We start from the raw sequence: 18,047 nt of genomic DNA, 5'->3' as shown, positions 1-18,047 counted from the left end.
CGTGGCCTAATGGCTCAATAGCGCCCCCTACAAAACTTTGTGCCTCAAGTCCCAAAATACGGTTTCACCTACAGGTACGTAATTCGGTACACACCTGTATCATGTCGAGACTTACAGAAAAGTCTCTTGACACCATGTCCGAAACCAAACAGGAAGTCAGCCATTTTGACCTCTTTGTGGCGTTTTGGCAAATTTTTGGCCTTTTTCACGTGTTGCACTTTAACAAACTCCTCCTAGGGGGTTAATTGGATCAACTTCAACTTTGCTCGGCATACACAAGACACCTTAAAGATGAAAAGTTGTGCGAAACGTGAGTTTTCGTAAAACGGTGTGACCGTGGCGAGGCGTCAAACTTCCTTCGCCAAACAGGAAGTGCCCCCTCTTCTGATTGGTCGATACTTGATTGTTCCTTTTTTTGCCTATAACTCATCAACGGTTTGTCATACAAACTTGAGGGTGGTGTCATTCTAAATTGACTCAAAGTCCTTGTTCTTAATTGGTTTAACCTAGCCCCGCCCTCTCTTCTGATTGGCCAACACTTTATTTGGCGCAAACTCATCAACGGTTTGACGTACAAACTTGTGGGTGGTGTCATTTCACTTGTTTCAGAGTTCTTCAACTTAATTGGTTTAACTTAGCCCCGCCCCCTCTTCTGTTTGGCCGAAACTTTATTTGGATATAACTCGTCAACCGTTTGTCGTAAAGACTTGTGGGTGGTGTCATTTCACTTGTTTCCGAGTCTTTCAGCTTAATTGGTTTAACTTAGCCCCGCCCCCTCTTCTGATTGGCCGAAACTTTATTTGGCTTTATCTCGCCAACCGTTTGTCTTACAGACTTGTGGGTGGTGTCATTTGACTTGTTTCAGAGTCCTTCAGCTTAATTGGTTTAACTTAGCCCCGACCCCTCTTCTGATTGGCCGAAACTTTATTTGGCTTTATCTCGCCAACCGTTTGTCGTACAGACTTGTGGGTGGTGTCATTTGACTTGTTTCAGAGTCCTTCAGCTAAATTGGTTTAACTTAGCCCCTCTTCTGATTGGCCGAAACTTTGTTTGGCTTTATCTTGCCAACCGTTTGTCATGCAGACTTGTGGGTGCTGTCATTTGACTTGTTTCAGAGTCCTTCAGCTCAATTGGTTTAACTTAGCCCTGCCCCCTCTTCTGATTGGCCGAAATGTTATTTGGCTTAATCTCGCCAACGGTTTGTCGTACAGACTTGTGGGTGCTGTCATTTGAATTTTTTCAGAGTCATTCAGCTCAATTGTTTTAACTTAGCCCTGCCCCCTCTTCTGATTGGCCGAAACTTTATTTGGCTTTATCTCGCCAACCGGTTGTCGTACAGACTTGTGGGTGCTGTCATTTGACTTGTTTCAGAGTCATTCAGCTCAATTGGTTTAACTTAACCCCACCCCCTCTTCTGATTGTCCGAAACTTTATTTGACTTCATCTCGCCAACCGTTTCTCGTACAGACTTGTGAGTGGTGTCATTTGACTTGTTTCAGAGTTCTTCAACTTAATTGGTTTAACTTAGCCCTGCCCCCTCTTCTGTTTGGCCGAAACTTTATTTGGATATAACTCGTCAACCGTTTGTCGTAAAGACTTGTGGGTGGTGTCATTTCACTTGTTTCCGAGTCTTTCAGCTTAATTGGTTTAACTTAGCCCCGCCCCTCTTCTGATTGGCCGAAACTTTATTTGGCTTTATCTCGCCAACCGTTTGTCTTACCGACTTGTGGGTGGTGTCATTTGACTTGTTTCAGAGTCCTTCAGCTTAATTGGTTTAACTTAGCCCCGACCCCTCTTCTGATTGGCCAAAACTTTGTTTGGCTTTATCTCGACAACCGTTTGTCGTACAGACTTGTGGGTGGTGTCATTTGACTTGTTTCAGAGTCCTTCAGCTAAATTGGTTTAACTTAGCCCCTCTTCTGATTGGCCGAAACTTTGTTTGGCTTTATCTTGCCAACCGTTTGTCATGCAGACTTATGGGTGCTGTCATTTGACTTGTTTCAGAGTCCTTCAGCTCAATTGGTTTAACTTAGCCCTGCCCCCTCTTCTGATTGGCCGAAACTTTATTTGGCTTAATCTCGCCAACCGTTTGTCATACAGACTTGTGGGTGCTGTCATTTGAATTTTTTCAGAGTCATTCAGCTCAATTGTTTTAACTTAGCCCTGCCCCCTCTTCTGATTGGCCGAAACTTTATTTGGCTTTATCTCGCCAACCGGTTGTCGTACAGACTTGTGGGTGCTGTCATTTGACTTGTTTCAGAGTCATTCAGCTCAATTGGTTTAACTTAACCCCACCCCCTCTTCTGATTGTCCGAAACTTTATTTGACTTCATCTCGCCAACCGTTTGTCGTACAGACTTGTGAGTGGTGTCATTTGACTTGTTTCAGTCATTCACCTCAATTGGTTTAACTCAGCCCCGCCCTCTCTTCTGATAGGCCGAAACTTTATTTGGCTATAACTCATCAACCGTTTGTCGTACAAACTTGTGGGTGGTGTCATTTGACTTGTTTCAGAGTTCTTCACCTTATTTGGCTTAACTTAGTCCCACCCCCTCTTCTGATTCATCAATACTTTATTTGGCTATAACCCATCAACCGTTTCTTGTAAAAACTTGTGGGTGCTGTCATTTGACTTTCCTTGTCCTTAATTGGTGTAACTTAGCCCCGCCCCCTCTTCCGATTGGCTGCTGCCCCTTGAGATGTGGGTAGAGCTGCAGGGGCCCGGTCATCGCTGCTTGCAGCTTTAATATATATTTGTAGTCAGAACTCTAACAAGTTGTAAGACAAAAACCTGTGCTGTAGTTGGACTGAAAGCACAATTAACTGAATAACCAACCATAGTGGGAAGCAAGGGTATGGGAGGGGTGAGGAACAAGGGAACTCATAGAGTTGAGCAAGCAGTTGAACACATGCTTTAGATTTAGAACAATCTACATGGATGGCCGGCACGTGCCCATTGGTTGGTTATGAAACCTTTGTGCAGAGAATATTGTTTTCAAGTCTTTTGACCATGAAAATATAACACAAAGTTTTAAACCATTAAAACCAGAGGCCTCAAAACGGATGTTGAGAATAATAGCTAAGTATATTTGACCATTGCAAAATCTTACAGCTGTAGTGCTTTGACCCACAAAGAATAAAGTGCAAATTATTCTTGTTTATACAGATCTAAAATTACTTTTCTTTAAAGGAGTACAAACAACTTTTCACCAAATGGACTTAATTAAGTGTGCCTGCCATGCAATGCAATGGCAAAACACTTATTGTAATCCGCCATACTTATATACACACATACATAAGTAGGTAAGTAAGTAATGTCGCCACAAATTTCGGCATGTAATAAGTGCCGCACAATTTACGCCACCCCCACAATATATACATCAAAACGTGCGGCTCGGCCGGGAATGGGGTGTTATTACTTTTCTTTCCGATCCGCGTTACCATGGCGACGTAATTCGCAAAAAACGACGCCCAAAAACCCCATTGACTTAGAATGGGGGAACACTGGGTGAAAAGATAGATTATCGGACCGGTATACTACATTCTATGACAGGTATATTCAGTAAATAAACCGGCATAAACATGAGGTATTCAGCCAGATAATCAGGAATATTCAGTTCGGTATATAGCCGTTTTGTACCACTACTTAAGTATTCGTGAACCCCTGCTGTGAAATCACACCTCCGGAGGTCCCAGGATTTCTCACTGGTGGGAGGGATTTTTTCCCCCTCCCTGTACCTGCATTTTCACTGAGCATGTGCACTGAGCCAGCTGTGATTGGCTGTGATCTGTGACCTCTCCACACTGGGGGGGGGGGGGGGGTTATGGGGGGAGGGGGGTTTATGGGGGGGGGGGGGGGGGGGTATTTGTGGACCCCCCTTCCACATTGGGGGGGGGGGGGGGGGGTATTCGTGGACCCCCCTTCCACATTGGGTCCATTATATATTATATATTATTGTATATTTATATTCTAGTTAATCATTATTCAGTATTCCAATTTTTTTTTAAATAGCAAAATAGCAGATCTACAAGCTCAAAGTGATATTCTAGTTAATCATTATTCAGTATTCCAATTAAAAATAAATAGCAAAATAGCAGATCTACAAGCTCAAAATGTGTTGCACTGTGTCACATAGAATTAATTTATGAACGAATAGGCATCAGTCAGGTAAATTGTTTTTATTGAGAGAAACACAACAGAAAAGCATAACGTTACAAAATATTTAAATGGTGCATACATGGTGTCAGTTTTCAATTACAATTGTGGGGATCCTTGATATGAAAACGCATGTATATCAAAAAACTAAATAATAACAGCAAACCACATCTAAAAATAATAATAATCTAAAAAGGTGTAAATAGTAAATAGTAGTAAGACGTAAAAAATAAAGTGGAGTGCAATAGAGTGCAAAAGGCAAAAGAGCAACAGGAAAAGAAAAGAGCATCCTCAGATGTACATGTGCAAACAGTTTGACATATTCTATACGCCAACAGCATATTTTTTCCAGTAGTTGCTACTGTACTGTAGGCTACTGTACTTAACTTTTGTAAACATCTTCACAGTGTGTTCTATGTGCAACAGATTAATATTCAACTTCACAGTATGCAGCATTCAGAAAACATTTGTAGAAGAAACAACAAATTGTAAAAAAAAGGGGAAAAACATTGTAAAATGGTGGCGTAAAAAATGTTCGAATGTTCGAAATGAAAATGTAACAGCGACTGTCAACAGTTCTGCTCCCACAAAGGGGACAATAATTACAAAAATGAGCAGTTCTGTGCAGTGTATCGCTGGCTGAACAGTGTCCCCATTTCCTCTCCGTCCAAACTGGACAACATAGACATCCTTGTCTGACATCAGCTCCCAGCATGCACACAGCTCTTCTTCATCTGTCTCCAGATGTGCACTCCTGGTGGTCAGCAACTGTAAAACATAGAATAGCAATTAATTGTATGTATTTAATTACCATTATTACATTGATACAACATGTAAAACATAATAACAACAGCAAAAAAAAAACAGTTCCAAACTTACCCTGGTCTTTCTTGTCGGTGCTTCATTGACAGTCAATTTCTTTTTGCGGAGAGCATTTTCTGGCTGGTCCAGTCGATGGCTCCTTTTCAAAGACTCAAAATGGGTCCTGCAGGCAGCTTAAAATACAAGGAAAATGCATTTAGGATGTATTTCGATGTTTATGTACAAACACAATCTAATTAAACCAGTTCAAAGGTGTTATCACGAAAATGAGGAATAGAAGACGAGGAATGAGGAATGTAGTATCATGACTACTAAGATATTTAGAATAACCAGTCTGATATTATGGGTCAGTAACAGGGTTTATTCCACGCAAGGTCGGCAGGGACAAATGCACCCACAGAGGTTAAGGTTAGGGTGAGGGTTAGAGTCGGTGTCGAAAAGATGACATGCAGTAACAGTGACACGTTCCCATCACATCACAGGCTCAGTCAAAACAGGAACTGGTCCAGCATGCCATGCGTGACTACTTCAAAGCTAAATGAGTAAAAAACACAACAAACACACAGGACATTAATGGGGAAATTATATATTTTTTACCTTTTATTAAGTCACCGTCTATGTCAGGAAAAGCAATGCTGACCTGCTCCAGCACGTGTGTCATGACACCAAGATTGTGTGGTGAGTTGATACTGTTGAGAGAAGCAACACATTAGTTTGTATTCCAGAAAAGGCATTTCCTGTGAAGAAATCACCCCCTAAAACAACTCACACCTCCCCCACAGTCTACCGTTTCTTCCCTTCCAGCCAATGCACTTTCCCTTCCCCCCCCAATTCAAATAGCCAATGCACTTTAATAGCGTGTCTTTTTACTAGCCTACAATATGTGATATTATTTAATTGGTTTAATTACACAGTGATACAGCAAAGAACAACAAAGAACAAATAGTTACCTTTCTTGCGGGGATAGTTTGTGTTCGTTGTTTTCCGAGTTGTGAAAATGTCTTACAGCCTCCTATAAACAAAGAGAATGATTCACAAAGTTAGTTAAGCATAAATGCCTTCTTGCATTTGGTGGACACATACAGCCATATGCAGACATAATTATAATTTCACTTACTTTTCACCCAGTGTTTGTTGAAGAGATTTGGTGCAGAGGGACAATACAAAATGGATCCACAATGCATGCAATGCAATGTTTAAGTGGTTAAAACCCATAAAAGTGGTTATAAAGGCCTCCAGTCCACGGTTTGAAAGACATGGTCACTGATAAATACAGACAATATGATGTGAGAACAACAAGCAATACAACCTAATTTAATATAATCTAATCAACAATGTTTGTCCCCCTTAATTTGTCAGAAAACAAAACAAACACCTATTTTAGTTAGCTGCTATGCTTTGAGAAATGGTTACATGTCTCTACTATTACCTGTCTCTAACATAGGCTACTTACATAGAATTATAGTAGTTGCAACTTACCGAAAAGTTTGAAAATTATCTATTCGTTTAAGTAACACTTCTCCTCTCTGTCTTCTTCAGCAAGCAGTTACTACTGTGCCAGAGAGCCAGACTGTGAGGCACTTAGAATTCAAAGGTGGTGGCAAGAAACCTGATTGGTCACATTTTCACACTGATAAGTCAAGTGATTGGTTAAGACAGAATAAAGGAAGCCTGGTCTGAGCTACTGTACTTGTCATGGTGTTAATAATAATAATAATAATAATACATTTTATTTGTAACATACTTTATATTTGAAACAAATCTCAAAGTGCTACATTAAAATGGCAAAACAAAGCCAGCAAAAGATTTATAAAAAAAAGAACTAACATGGTAAAAACTGTTAATTCCATGAATTAAGAACAGTGCACATATTAGACACATCTCAAGGAAGATTTAAAAGAACATTAAGTAAAAAAAAAAGAAGAATTAAAAGCACACAGGGCATCCAAAAGGACCATCTAGGCAAATGCTTTATTAAAAAGAAATGTCTTAAGTCCCCTTTTAAAAGCGTCAACTGTTGTCTGAACCCAGGTCAGAAACAGCGTCTGTTTTATGTACAGTAGACTTTGAAATAAATAGCCGATCTACAAGCTCACAATGCGTCATGATGCAACACATTGTGAGCTTGTAGATCGGCAATTTTCAGCAAAAAGAGGTTTGTTGTAGAGGGGGGAAAGAACGGACTAAGTACAGAGTATAAGGTAAAATGTATTTATACAACTGTTTCTAATTAGTCATCATTGAATGTCATCATAGTACATGAGATTGCAAGTTTCTACTTTTTACAACATTGTAATTACTTGAAAATGTGAATTAAGCCCTTTATACTTGGGATATCCAAGGTAAACTAAAATGTGTCTTTTTGGGAGGGGGGCTGTTTGCCCTCCTCCCCTTTCTTTAAACAAATAGTCAATTTGTTGGTCAAAGGAATGAACCAGACCCCCTGGTGTGCCTTTGTCTAGCTGGGGGCAGTATATCACCTATTATCACTGAATACAGAGGAATATTCCAGAATATCCCTCAAAAAGTATATACCCAATAATGTCGGTATATGCCCAGTATACCTGTAAATAAACTGTCATATACTCTACCAGTATATGTCAGATAATCTCTCTTTTCACCCAGTGGAAATTTCAGCACGTAATAACTGCCGCACGATTTACGCCACCCCCGCAATATATATATCAAAATGTGCGGCTCGGCCGGGAATGGTGTGCTATTACTTTTCGTTCCGATCCGCGTTACCATGGCAACATAATTTGTAAAAAACGACGCGCAAAAATCCCATTAACTTTGAATGGGGGACTCTGAAAAAAAAAAAACAGAAACTTTGGCCCCACATTACTCTGACATACTTTTGCCTAGCAACGTCACTTAAAGGACAACTTTGTTTTTTTTACAACAAGGGTTCATATTTTAGATTGTAATTAGAGAAAAGAAAAAGTGAGTGTTAAAATGTTTTCATTTGCTTCGTTCTATTGTTTTATCACGTTTACCGTGTTAAAATGTTGGGCATGCGTACGCATTGGGGCATGCGTACGAGTGGCTAAATATGTATTTTTAGACACAATAAGCCAGCAGTTTCTTTATTCCTAATTACAGTAACACTTCTAGCACCATAAGTCACATCCAACCATGAATGGTTGCGTTGTATCTTGGGAATGGGCTCATTCTGTGTAAAATGACATATTTAGCCACTTGTACGCATGCCCCCAACCACTGAAATAAGAATCTCTAAAACAATAGAAAGAACTAAATGAAATCAATTTAACACTCATCTTTTATATTCTTTAATTACAATCTAAAATATGAACCCTTGTTGTAAAAAACTAAAGTTGTCCTTTAAACTTTAAAATGCACACACAACTTTGGTCTTTTTACAGCCAATAGACAGGATCAAATTTCAGAAAATCAGAACCCCGAAGGCATTTTGCGAATATTTATTATATACAACTGTTCTAGGGGTATTAAGGGATGCTGAATCCAAATTTGCTGTATATAATGCTCAAAAATGTTCCTAAATGGCTCAAAATTGAGGAATCCAACATGGCCGCCACTGCAAGGCTTAAATCTATTTAAGTGCAAATCTTTTTGACTAAACAAGGTAGAAACTTGAACTAAATGTGTTTTTCTAGGTTAGCCTACATGGGGAATTTGAAATTCTATCCTGATTTTAGCTCGGACGTGAATAATTGGCTTGAAACTCATACATGTATAGCAGAAAAGGTTCGTTATTGATGCATAATTCGTCAAACAGAAACAAAGCATGAACCATGGTTTTATTCATCAAAACTCTTTTCATTTAGATTTTTCTAACAAGTCATAATGCAAATTATATACGTGTAACAGTTGTGTAACCGTCCCACCAAGAATCAGACACAAGAGGCACTGCTGAGATGATGGGTTCTTTATGTAGTAGCTGCAGTGAGTGATCACAGAACACACACACACAATATGTGGTTAGCCTCTCCACTGGTTTTGGCTCGTCAGCAGAGAGACAACGAACTGCTCAATTATAACATCTTTGTCTTTTTTACATTATCATGAAATGCATTCCCAAGATGAATTGTATAGTGTTTTCTTAATATGGTTTTACACTTCTCTTTTTAACAGGTGATCGTATAGTGGTTTTTAACATGAAATCTATTACAATGAATTTTATACAATATGCTTTTAACTTGTTTTTAACCAACATCATCCTTTTTATATAATAATGAAATAGGAAATAGAAAATGAATTGAGAGAACACAAAAATACAGACTGGTGACCAAATAAATGAAAAAGGTGTCTGTCCTACAGCACCCTCTAGTAGGAGCTGGGAATAATTACAGTCTGCCACGCTGTTCTTGAAAATGGCGACCAAGGTCAACAAACACAATACAGACTTGTACACTTTTCTGACTTAGTAAAACACATTCAAAACGTAGTGCAACAACAAGTTACCTGCAGTGAGTGATCACAGAACACACACACACAATATGTGGTTAGCCTCTCCACTGGTTTTGGCTCTACAGGGGAAAACAACATTGACTCAGTAACAAAATAATTAATTAATACAACTAACGTCCTGGATTACAACAGATACAAAACGTAATGCACTGAGATTACATGTGCAATGCTGTTACATGACTGCATCTTAGAATAAATCTCACGTTAGTTTTAATGTACTTTATAATTATTTCTGCAGAAGCAGTAGCAAAACATAACTCACCGTCAGCAGAGAGACAACGAACTGCTGACAATGAATCATTTCCGGGGCTATTTATAGACACCAGTAGTGGGCGCTGTGTGACCACTTGTTGTATGACAAAACTATAATACATATTTTAGCAAGGAATTTCACCATAATAAATGAGGTCTTTCCTCACCCGTTACATACACCCCCCTGAAATTCCGCTAAATATGGGAAGTGTAACTCTTCAAAATAAACAAAACAAAAGTGCATATTCTGAGGTAAAAGAAAAAAAAATACTGTGCACTACAAGGAACAAAACTGAGATACATGTCAGCTTAAAAACTCTCCCATAAAGGAGTATGCAGAGAAAGAAGGCGATCAAACTCCTATCTAAACACAGACTCAGAGATGCCTGTTACACCTCTGAATTGTAAAACTTTGTTCCTGTATGTTCAAGTACTACTTAGACACTGCTTGGTTACATACTCTCATAACCCTGTTACTTAAACAGAAAGTGCATCTCTAAAGAACTTAAAGAAAGAACTGACTGAAACTGTGGACACAAAATCCTCATCCACTACTTGACCATTCATCTCACAGACAAGGCGTCTGGGAGGCCTAATGGACCTACGATCCCTGAGATTATGACGGTCAGGCTGCGTGCAAATCACTTGAGCTAACGGGCCTGGAACGTCAACGTCTGAACAGTCATTGTCTAGAATAGCTGCCTCAGGGGTGTCAGTGTCTGGGGAGTCAATGTCCGGGGAGACAACGTCTGGAGGGTTGTCGTCAGGAGGGGACAAGTCTTTAGGGTCAGTGGGAACAGGGGTCTTGTCTGAATGGACAGTCTCAGGAGGGGCCGAGTCAGGGGAGTCTGGGGGGACAACGCCTTCAGAGCACTTTGGTGGGCCCTCCGTACTGTCGACTGTAGAGTGAGCATCATCTTGTTCAGGGGCTGGATGACTCTCATGACTGGACTCAGTGACTGTGACAGAGTCAGACCGGGCAACTTCAGACATCTGGTCGAGTGAGTCGTCGTCCTCCTCTTCTGAATGGACCTCATCATCACCTGTCTGCATCAGCCAGTTGACTGTACGGACTTCACTGTCCTCCATCACGTCAGGTATATCAGGACATAGATCACTTCCATGTGCAGCATCATCACATTCCGAGTGTGCTGACACACTGATCATGTCTCTTTCACAGGGCAGGAAGCTAACAGAGAGCAGTAGATTCCTGTGGACGACTCGCTCTCTGCCCGTCAGGCAATCTTTGACACGGTAGACATTGATGTCAGGCTTGACTGACATGACTTCATAAGGGGTTGACTCCCACCTGTCTGCAACCTTGCGTTTCCCTGGCACACCTCTGTTGGCGATCAACACTCGGTCTCCAACGACGAGGGGTGAGCCTTTGACTTTGCGGTTGTACAGCTCAGCGTGGCGAGTCTGTTCCTTGAGACTGTTCCTCTGCACAATCTGAGCAGCCTCGTGTAGATCTTTCTTCAGTTGGGACACAAAGTCTGAGTGACTGACAACAGCGTCATTAGTGAGAGCATGCTGAAACATGACGTCGACAGGGAGACGAGGGATTCTCCCGAACACAAGGTAGAATGGTGCAAACCCTGTCGTCTCATGCTCCGTGCAGTTGTAGCAGAAGGTGAGCTGCTGCAGCATTTGTGGCCACTTTGCTTTGGACTGAGGGGGAAGGGACCTGATCATATCTCCTAGGGTCCTATTAAATCTCTCTGTGACACCATTTCCCATGGGGTGATAGGGTGTGGTATGGGACTTCTGTACCCCGGCCATCTCTAGAAGCTCCTTGATCAGCTTGCTTTCAAAGTTAGCCCCCTGGTCGGAGTGAATACGACGGGGAAAACCATAAATGAGGAAGAAGTCATTCCAGAGACGACGGGCGACTTGCTTGGCAGTCTGATTCCTGCATGGGAAGGCGTGTGCCATCTTGGAGAAATGATCAGTCACGACTAGAACATCCACAGACTTGTTCCCTTGCTCAGCACTATAGAAGTCTATGCAGACTAACTCCATAGGCTCAGAGGTGACAATGTTCTTCAGTGGTGCACGGCTGTGTGGCTCGGGTGTCTTCCCAACTATGCAACGATGACAGGACCGAACATAGTGCACAACATCACGTTCCATGCCATTCCAGAAGAACCGTTGCCTCACTAGAGACAAGGTACGGTGCTGGCCTTGGTGACCTGCTGCGTCATGGAGACCATGGAGAACTTTCTGCTTCAATGAGTCGGGCACAATGAACTGGAAGATCTTCTTGTTCATGTGGGGATCTTTCTTTGTCTTGTACAGCATACCATCTTGTATGGTGAGTTTACTCCAATGTTTCAGTAGCTTGATCACACCACGCGACTCAACAGCTCTCTCACGTTTGGTAGGTCTCTTGTGTCTCTGTACATAGTACATGGCTCTGCTTACAGTGCTGTCATTCTCTTGCAGGCCGACAAGCTGACTTTGTGGGAGTGCAGTGGACTGGTCTTCCTTCTGTAGAAGATCAAGGACAACATCTGTTCCAAGCACATGACTCACACCGCCAGTGGACTGCGCAGTGAGGATGGCAGCGACTTCCTCCGATGCAACTGAGCCACTCGTGTTTGGTGGAACTGCCTCTTGCACTGGTTCGTTTGACGTTTCACCACCTTCCACAACAGCTTGACAGTTGTTGGACACTCTGAACACTTCCTGCACAGTTCTGTCGTTCACACCGTTGACTCGTTCTAGCAGCGAGGTATAGGGCTCGGTCACAAGGCGATGACCCACACACGACTGGACAAACGGCTCACGGCTCAAGGCGTCGGCTACGATGTTCTTTGGGCCGGGGATGTACTTCAAGTCGAAGTCGTATGCAGCGAGCTTCGCCACCCAACGCTGTTCACACGCATCAATTCTGGGTTTGGTCAGAATGTACGTCAAGGGGTTATTGTCAGTCCATGTGGTGAAGTGTCTGCCTTTCAACCAATGACTGAATTTGTCACATACTGCCCATTTCAAGGCGAGAAATTCAAGCCGGTGAGCAGGGTAGTTCAGCTGAGAGCGTGAAAGGGTTCTACTCGCAAAGGCGACTGGTCTGGCCACTTTTCCACCAGGCGGCAGTTGCGATAGGACAGCTCCAATCCCATCAAAGGATGCGTCGACAGCGAGAATGAACGGGGCATTGAAATCAGGGTGAGCTAGAGTGACACTCTCCATGAGGTCTTGCTTCAGCGTCTCAAACGCGGTCTGGCAGGCGTCGGTCCAATCAGCAGGTGACAGCTTGACCTGACCTCCTTTCTTGACAGGTTTGCGACCTTTCTTGTGCTTGCGCTGAGCACCAGGTTCGGCTGTGAGCTTGAATAACGGTTTTGCCTTCGCAGAGCATGCCTCGATGAAACCTTGATAGTACATTATCATGCCCAGATACGATCTGATCTTACTAGGGCAAGGCGTCTTCCCATCAGATTCCATGAGGTCAGTAACTTGGACGTCATTTATGGCTCTCACTTTCTCTGGGTCAGTTCGAACTCCATCTTCACTGATGACGTGCCCAAGAAACTTCACAGTCCTCCTGAGGAAGAAGCATTTCTTGGGTGCAAGCTTAAGGTTGTGTTCCTTGAGGCGGGCGAACACCATCTCTATGCGTCTGAGTGCAGCTTCCTCAGTCGGCGCAAATACCATCAGGTCGTCAAGGTAACACAACAGGCTTGTGAAATTCTCGTCACCGAATATGGACATCATCATCCTCATGAACGTTGCCGGACTGTTACATAGGCCTTGAGGAAGTCGATTCCATTCATGTAGTCCAAAGGGAGACGAGAACGCTGTATACTTCTTGTCATCAGGGTGCAAGGGGACGTTATAAAAGCCTGATGTCAGATCCATTGTGGAGAAGAATGCATTCCCACCGAGTGCAGCTAGCGTCGGCCTGATGAGGCAGTGGGTAGGCATCCTTCACCGTTCTTGCGTTAAGCCATCTGAAGTCAGTGCACACTCTGAGCTCTCCATTCCGCTTCCATATGAGAACGAGCGCAGACGCATATTCACTGCTCGACTTCTGGATAATGCCTTTCTCTTCCATCTCATTCAGTGTCGTTCTCAGTTTCTCATACTGGCTTGGTGGTATGCGTCTGTAGGGTAGACGGAACGGCTTGTCGTCGACAAGGTGGATGCGATGCACAAACCCCTTAGCTTCTCCACAGTCCAGCTTGTGTCTGGAGAAGATTGACTCGTACTGTTCAATGATGTGAAGGAGCTTGTCTCTCCACTGCAGCGACACCTCACACGACTTCAGGTCAAGATCTTGTAGGCCCAGAGCCTCCAGTGCACGCACCATGTCCTCTTCTGACCTTGGCTGCACGTCTTCGCTCTGTACACACTGCACGTTGCACTTGACTTCGTCCGCTTCAGGTAGGTCTTCTACTGCAATACAGGGAGACACATCCGCTATCTTGGCGTTCCTTCTCAGCACCACAGTTTTGTCCGTTGGATTTATGACTTTAACAGGCACCCATCGATCTCCCCATAGAGGAGTAACGACTCTTCCGACTAGTATGTGTTTGGGTCTGGCTTTAGACTGTGTTGGTTCAACGACCACTGTACTGCCTGCTGACATCACTGCTGACTCGGGTAACTTGCCCCAAACAAGGTGCTCGCTCTGTGGTTTCAGTGTCACACAACTTTTGACCTTCACTGTTCCCACCTTATCTGGAACGCAATCACCTCTCCATCTCTCTGTGTTGGAAAGCAGTGACAAGAATTGGCAGTGGTCATCGGACTGACCATTATTGGGCGAAGAAACTAGTCTCCAGTAGCCGTCGGTGCTCTTCAGTTGAGTTAGGATGTGCTTGATGGCATTGCTGCCAAGGATCATCTGTTCTGTCTGACCTGGAACAACCATTGCTGGAATGATCATTCTACATCCGTAAACGGTGACATCAAGGTCATACATGTCTTTGGGGGAAACGCGGTGTCCACCGCAGCCGATAATGACATAATCATCAGCTGTGTCTTTTCTCATGTCAGGGCAATGCTCAAGCAGGGACTCAACAGCAGACTCACTTAGTGTACAGGCCATTGAACCGCTGTCCAACAGTGCTTTGAGAGTGGGGCCATTCTTCACAGACACAGGTGTGTAGAACAGGCTGTTAGTCTCTGCTATTCTCTGGGATCCCTGAAATATCAGTTTCTTGGATGAGGGAATCGTACTGCTGTAAAACTTATAAAGGGACTCATTATCTTGCATTTCTGGGTTCTCATTGCTGGTGGGAGGCTTACTGGGTTGATCTGCACTGTCCTCCCTTATGTGCAGATCAGTCAGTTTCCCTGATGCTCCGGGACAGCCTTCTTTTGTGGACAGCCACGGCGTGAATGGCCCGGGGCGTGGCAGTGGAAACAAAGTCTCTTCTCCCGGCAATGAGAGAGAGCACTGTGATCATCAGCTCTGCAAATTAAGCACGGCTTGCTAGTGAAACCATCAATGCGGTCTGCAGGATCGAGTGGAGCTCGCCTTCTCCCTTGTGTTTGGTCAGAGGCTCCACGCAGCAGAACTTTCTCCAACATAGCCATCACCTCAGCTAGTGGGACATACTGTGGGCTCTGTGTCTGAGGTGGCTCGTGGTTGCTGTGAGTAGGGACTGGGCTATGGCTGACCTCTGCTCTGTGCACAGCGACGTCCACCTTCTTCACAGGGTGCACTGGGGAAGGGGCTTTGCAGCTCATTTCAGCGTGGTACTCGTTCAGCACCTCCAGCACTTCACACGCTGACCACTTGTCAATAATCTTAGACCTGAAAGTGAGGGCTAGGTCTTTGCAGGGACAGTTCCTGATAAACATGCGAGTCACTTCCATTTCAGGGTTGTCCAATGTCTTGCCCTGTTCTTTCAGACAGTCAGTGGCGAGGTCAGCTGCTCTGTTTAGTCTCAGCCAGTAGTCATAGGGGTCTTCATGGTCAATGGGTAAAGTCGAATAAAAGTCAGCTAAGGGGACAGCAGAGTACCTAGTAGAACTAAAGTGCTTTCTTAGGAGACCATAAATCATGTCAGGGTGAGCATAAACATCAGTGTTGCTGTTTCTAATGCCAAATTTAACAACATCCTTAGCCTTTCCTCTCAAATGCATAAGGATTTCCTCAGCCTGCTCTTCAACCCTTACATTACTCTTTTTAATGAATGTTCTCATCAGATCTTCCCATTCGTACACTGTGATTGAGTCCGAGCCATCGCCTACAAAAGATGGTGGCTCTTTAACCTTCCTCTGTGTAACAACATGTACCTGGGATAAATCTGATATGTGACTGGGCTGACTCAATGTGCTTGCTACATTTCGTGTGGCAGAAGAACTAGGAGCAACAGTGTTGTGCGGCTGTATGCGTGACATGATGCTGTCAGCTAACTGATGTCCTATCTCCTGAATAACAGTCCTCATCTGGTCATCTACACAATCAGAATTACCATTAGCAGGAATTGGTGTAGACGTGACCTGAGCCATAGGTGGGCTAGTGTGATGGTCAGCTACAGTACGGACCATGGCTGTAGGTATTGCTCCTAAAGAGGGCATATCAACACCTGAGGTAGGACTATCAATAGTAAAAGGTATGGGGGTAATCATGCCTCTGCCCCTACCTACACTAATGTGCGTGCTCAGTGGCATAAAGCCACTACTCCTCTGAGTAGACATATTTAAAAAGTGTTTGACACATTCATGGATGTTCAAAATCCCAAACTCAGAATATTTCACCATGGAATGTGAAATCAATAAGAAAATGGTAAATAAAATCAAAATATCAAAATAAATCAGCACACTGTGCGACACGCTACTGGTATGGCACACAATTGTCTCTGTGTCACTAAGACACACTGTACAGTGTACAGTAATTAGCTGCAATGCTAGTTTTGTAAACCCACAAATACTGTAATGGCCTCTTGAAGCGATGTGGCAGGCGGTCCTCCAGTTCGACGAGCTTGATAGCAGTCACGGGTCACAGCACCAATGTAACAGTTGTGTAACCGTCCCACCAAGAATCAGACACAAGAGGCACTGCTGAGATGATGGGTTCTTTATGTAGTAGCTGCAGTGAGTGATCACAGAACACACACACACAATATGTGGTTAGCCTCTCCACTGGTTTTGGCTCGTCAGCAGAGAGACAACGAACTGCTCAATTATAACATCTTTGTCTTTTTTACATTATCATGAAATGCATTCCCAAGATGAATTGTATAGTGTTTTCTTAATATGGTTTTACACTTCTCTTTTTAACAGGTGATCGTATAGTGGTTTTTAACATGAAATCTATTACAATGAATTTTATACAATATGCTTTTAACTTGTTTTTAACCAACATCATCCTTTTTATATAATAATGAAATAGGAAATAGAAAATGAATTGAGAGAACACAAAAATACAGACTGGTGACCAAATAAATGAAAAAGGTGTCTGTCCTACAGCACCCTCTAGTAGGAGCTGGGAATAATTACAGTCTGCCACGCTGTTCTTGAAAATGGCGACCAAGGTCAACAAACACAATACAGACTTGTACACTTTTCTGACTTAGTAAAACACATTCAAAACGTAGTGCAACAACAAGTTACCTGCAGTGAGTGATCACAGAACACACACACACAATATGTGGTTAGCCTCTCCACTGGTTTTGGCTCTACAGGGGAAAACAACATTGACTCAGTAACAAAATAATTAATTAATACAACTAACGTCCTGGATTACAACAGATACAAAACGTAATGCACTGAGATTACATGTGCAATGCTGTTACATGACTGCATCTTAGAATAAATCTCACGTTAGTTTTAATGTACTTTATAATTATTTCTGCAGAAGCAGTAGCAAAACATAACTCACCGTCAGCAGAGAGACAACGAACTGCTGACAATGAATCATTTCCGGGGCTATTTATAGACACCAGTAGAGGGCGCTGTGTGACCACTTGTTGTATGACAAAACTATAATACATATTTTAGCAAGGAATTTCACCATAATAAATGAGGTCTTTCCTCACCCGTTACATACGTATAGTCCTTAATATGAAGGTAGGCTACATTAATTTAGCCTATTTGCAGTCATCAATATTTCGAGCAGATGTCAGGTATCTTGTCAGGTATCTTGCAGCTGCATGCATCCAATTCCACTTTTCCTGAATAGAATATAATGGATTATAAATATAATAGTATTTTACAATATCAATAAAAGTAAATGTACATGGGAATACTTCTTACTGTAATCCTTACTGTGGCAGCTTATTCACAGTCTTCCTCAGTGTTCCGGAAAGTGTTGAGTTTTTTGCAGTTGCATGCTTCCATACATGCCATATGACTCTTTCTGGATAAAATAGAAGAGAAGGGGATACAACGTTTATAGCCAGCACAAGTA

This window comes from Nannobrachium achirus, assembly GCF_963921795.1.
Source record: "Nannobrachium achirus genome assembly, chromosome: 11".
In the NCBI taxonomy this organism is placed as follows: Eukaryota; Metazoa; Chordata; class Actinopteri; order Myctophiformes; family Myctophidae; genus Nannobrachium; species Nannobrachium achirus.
This window is presented reverse-complemented; position numbering follows the sequence as displayed.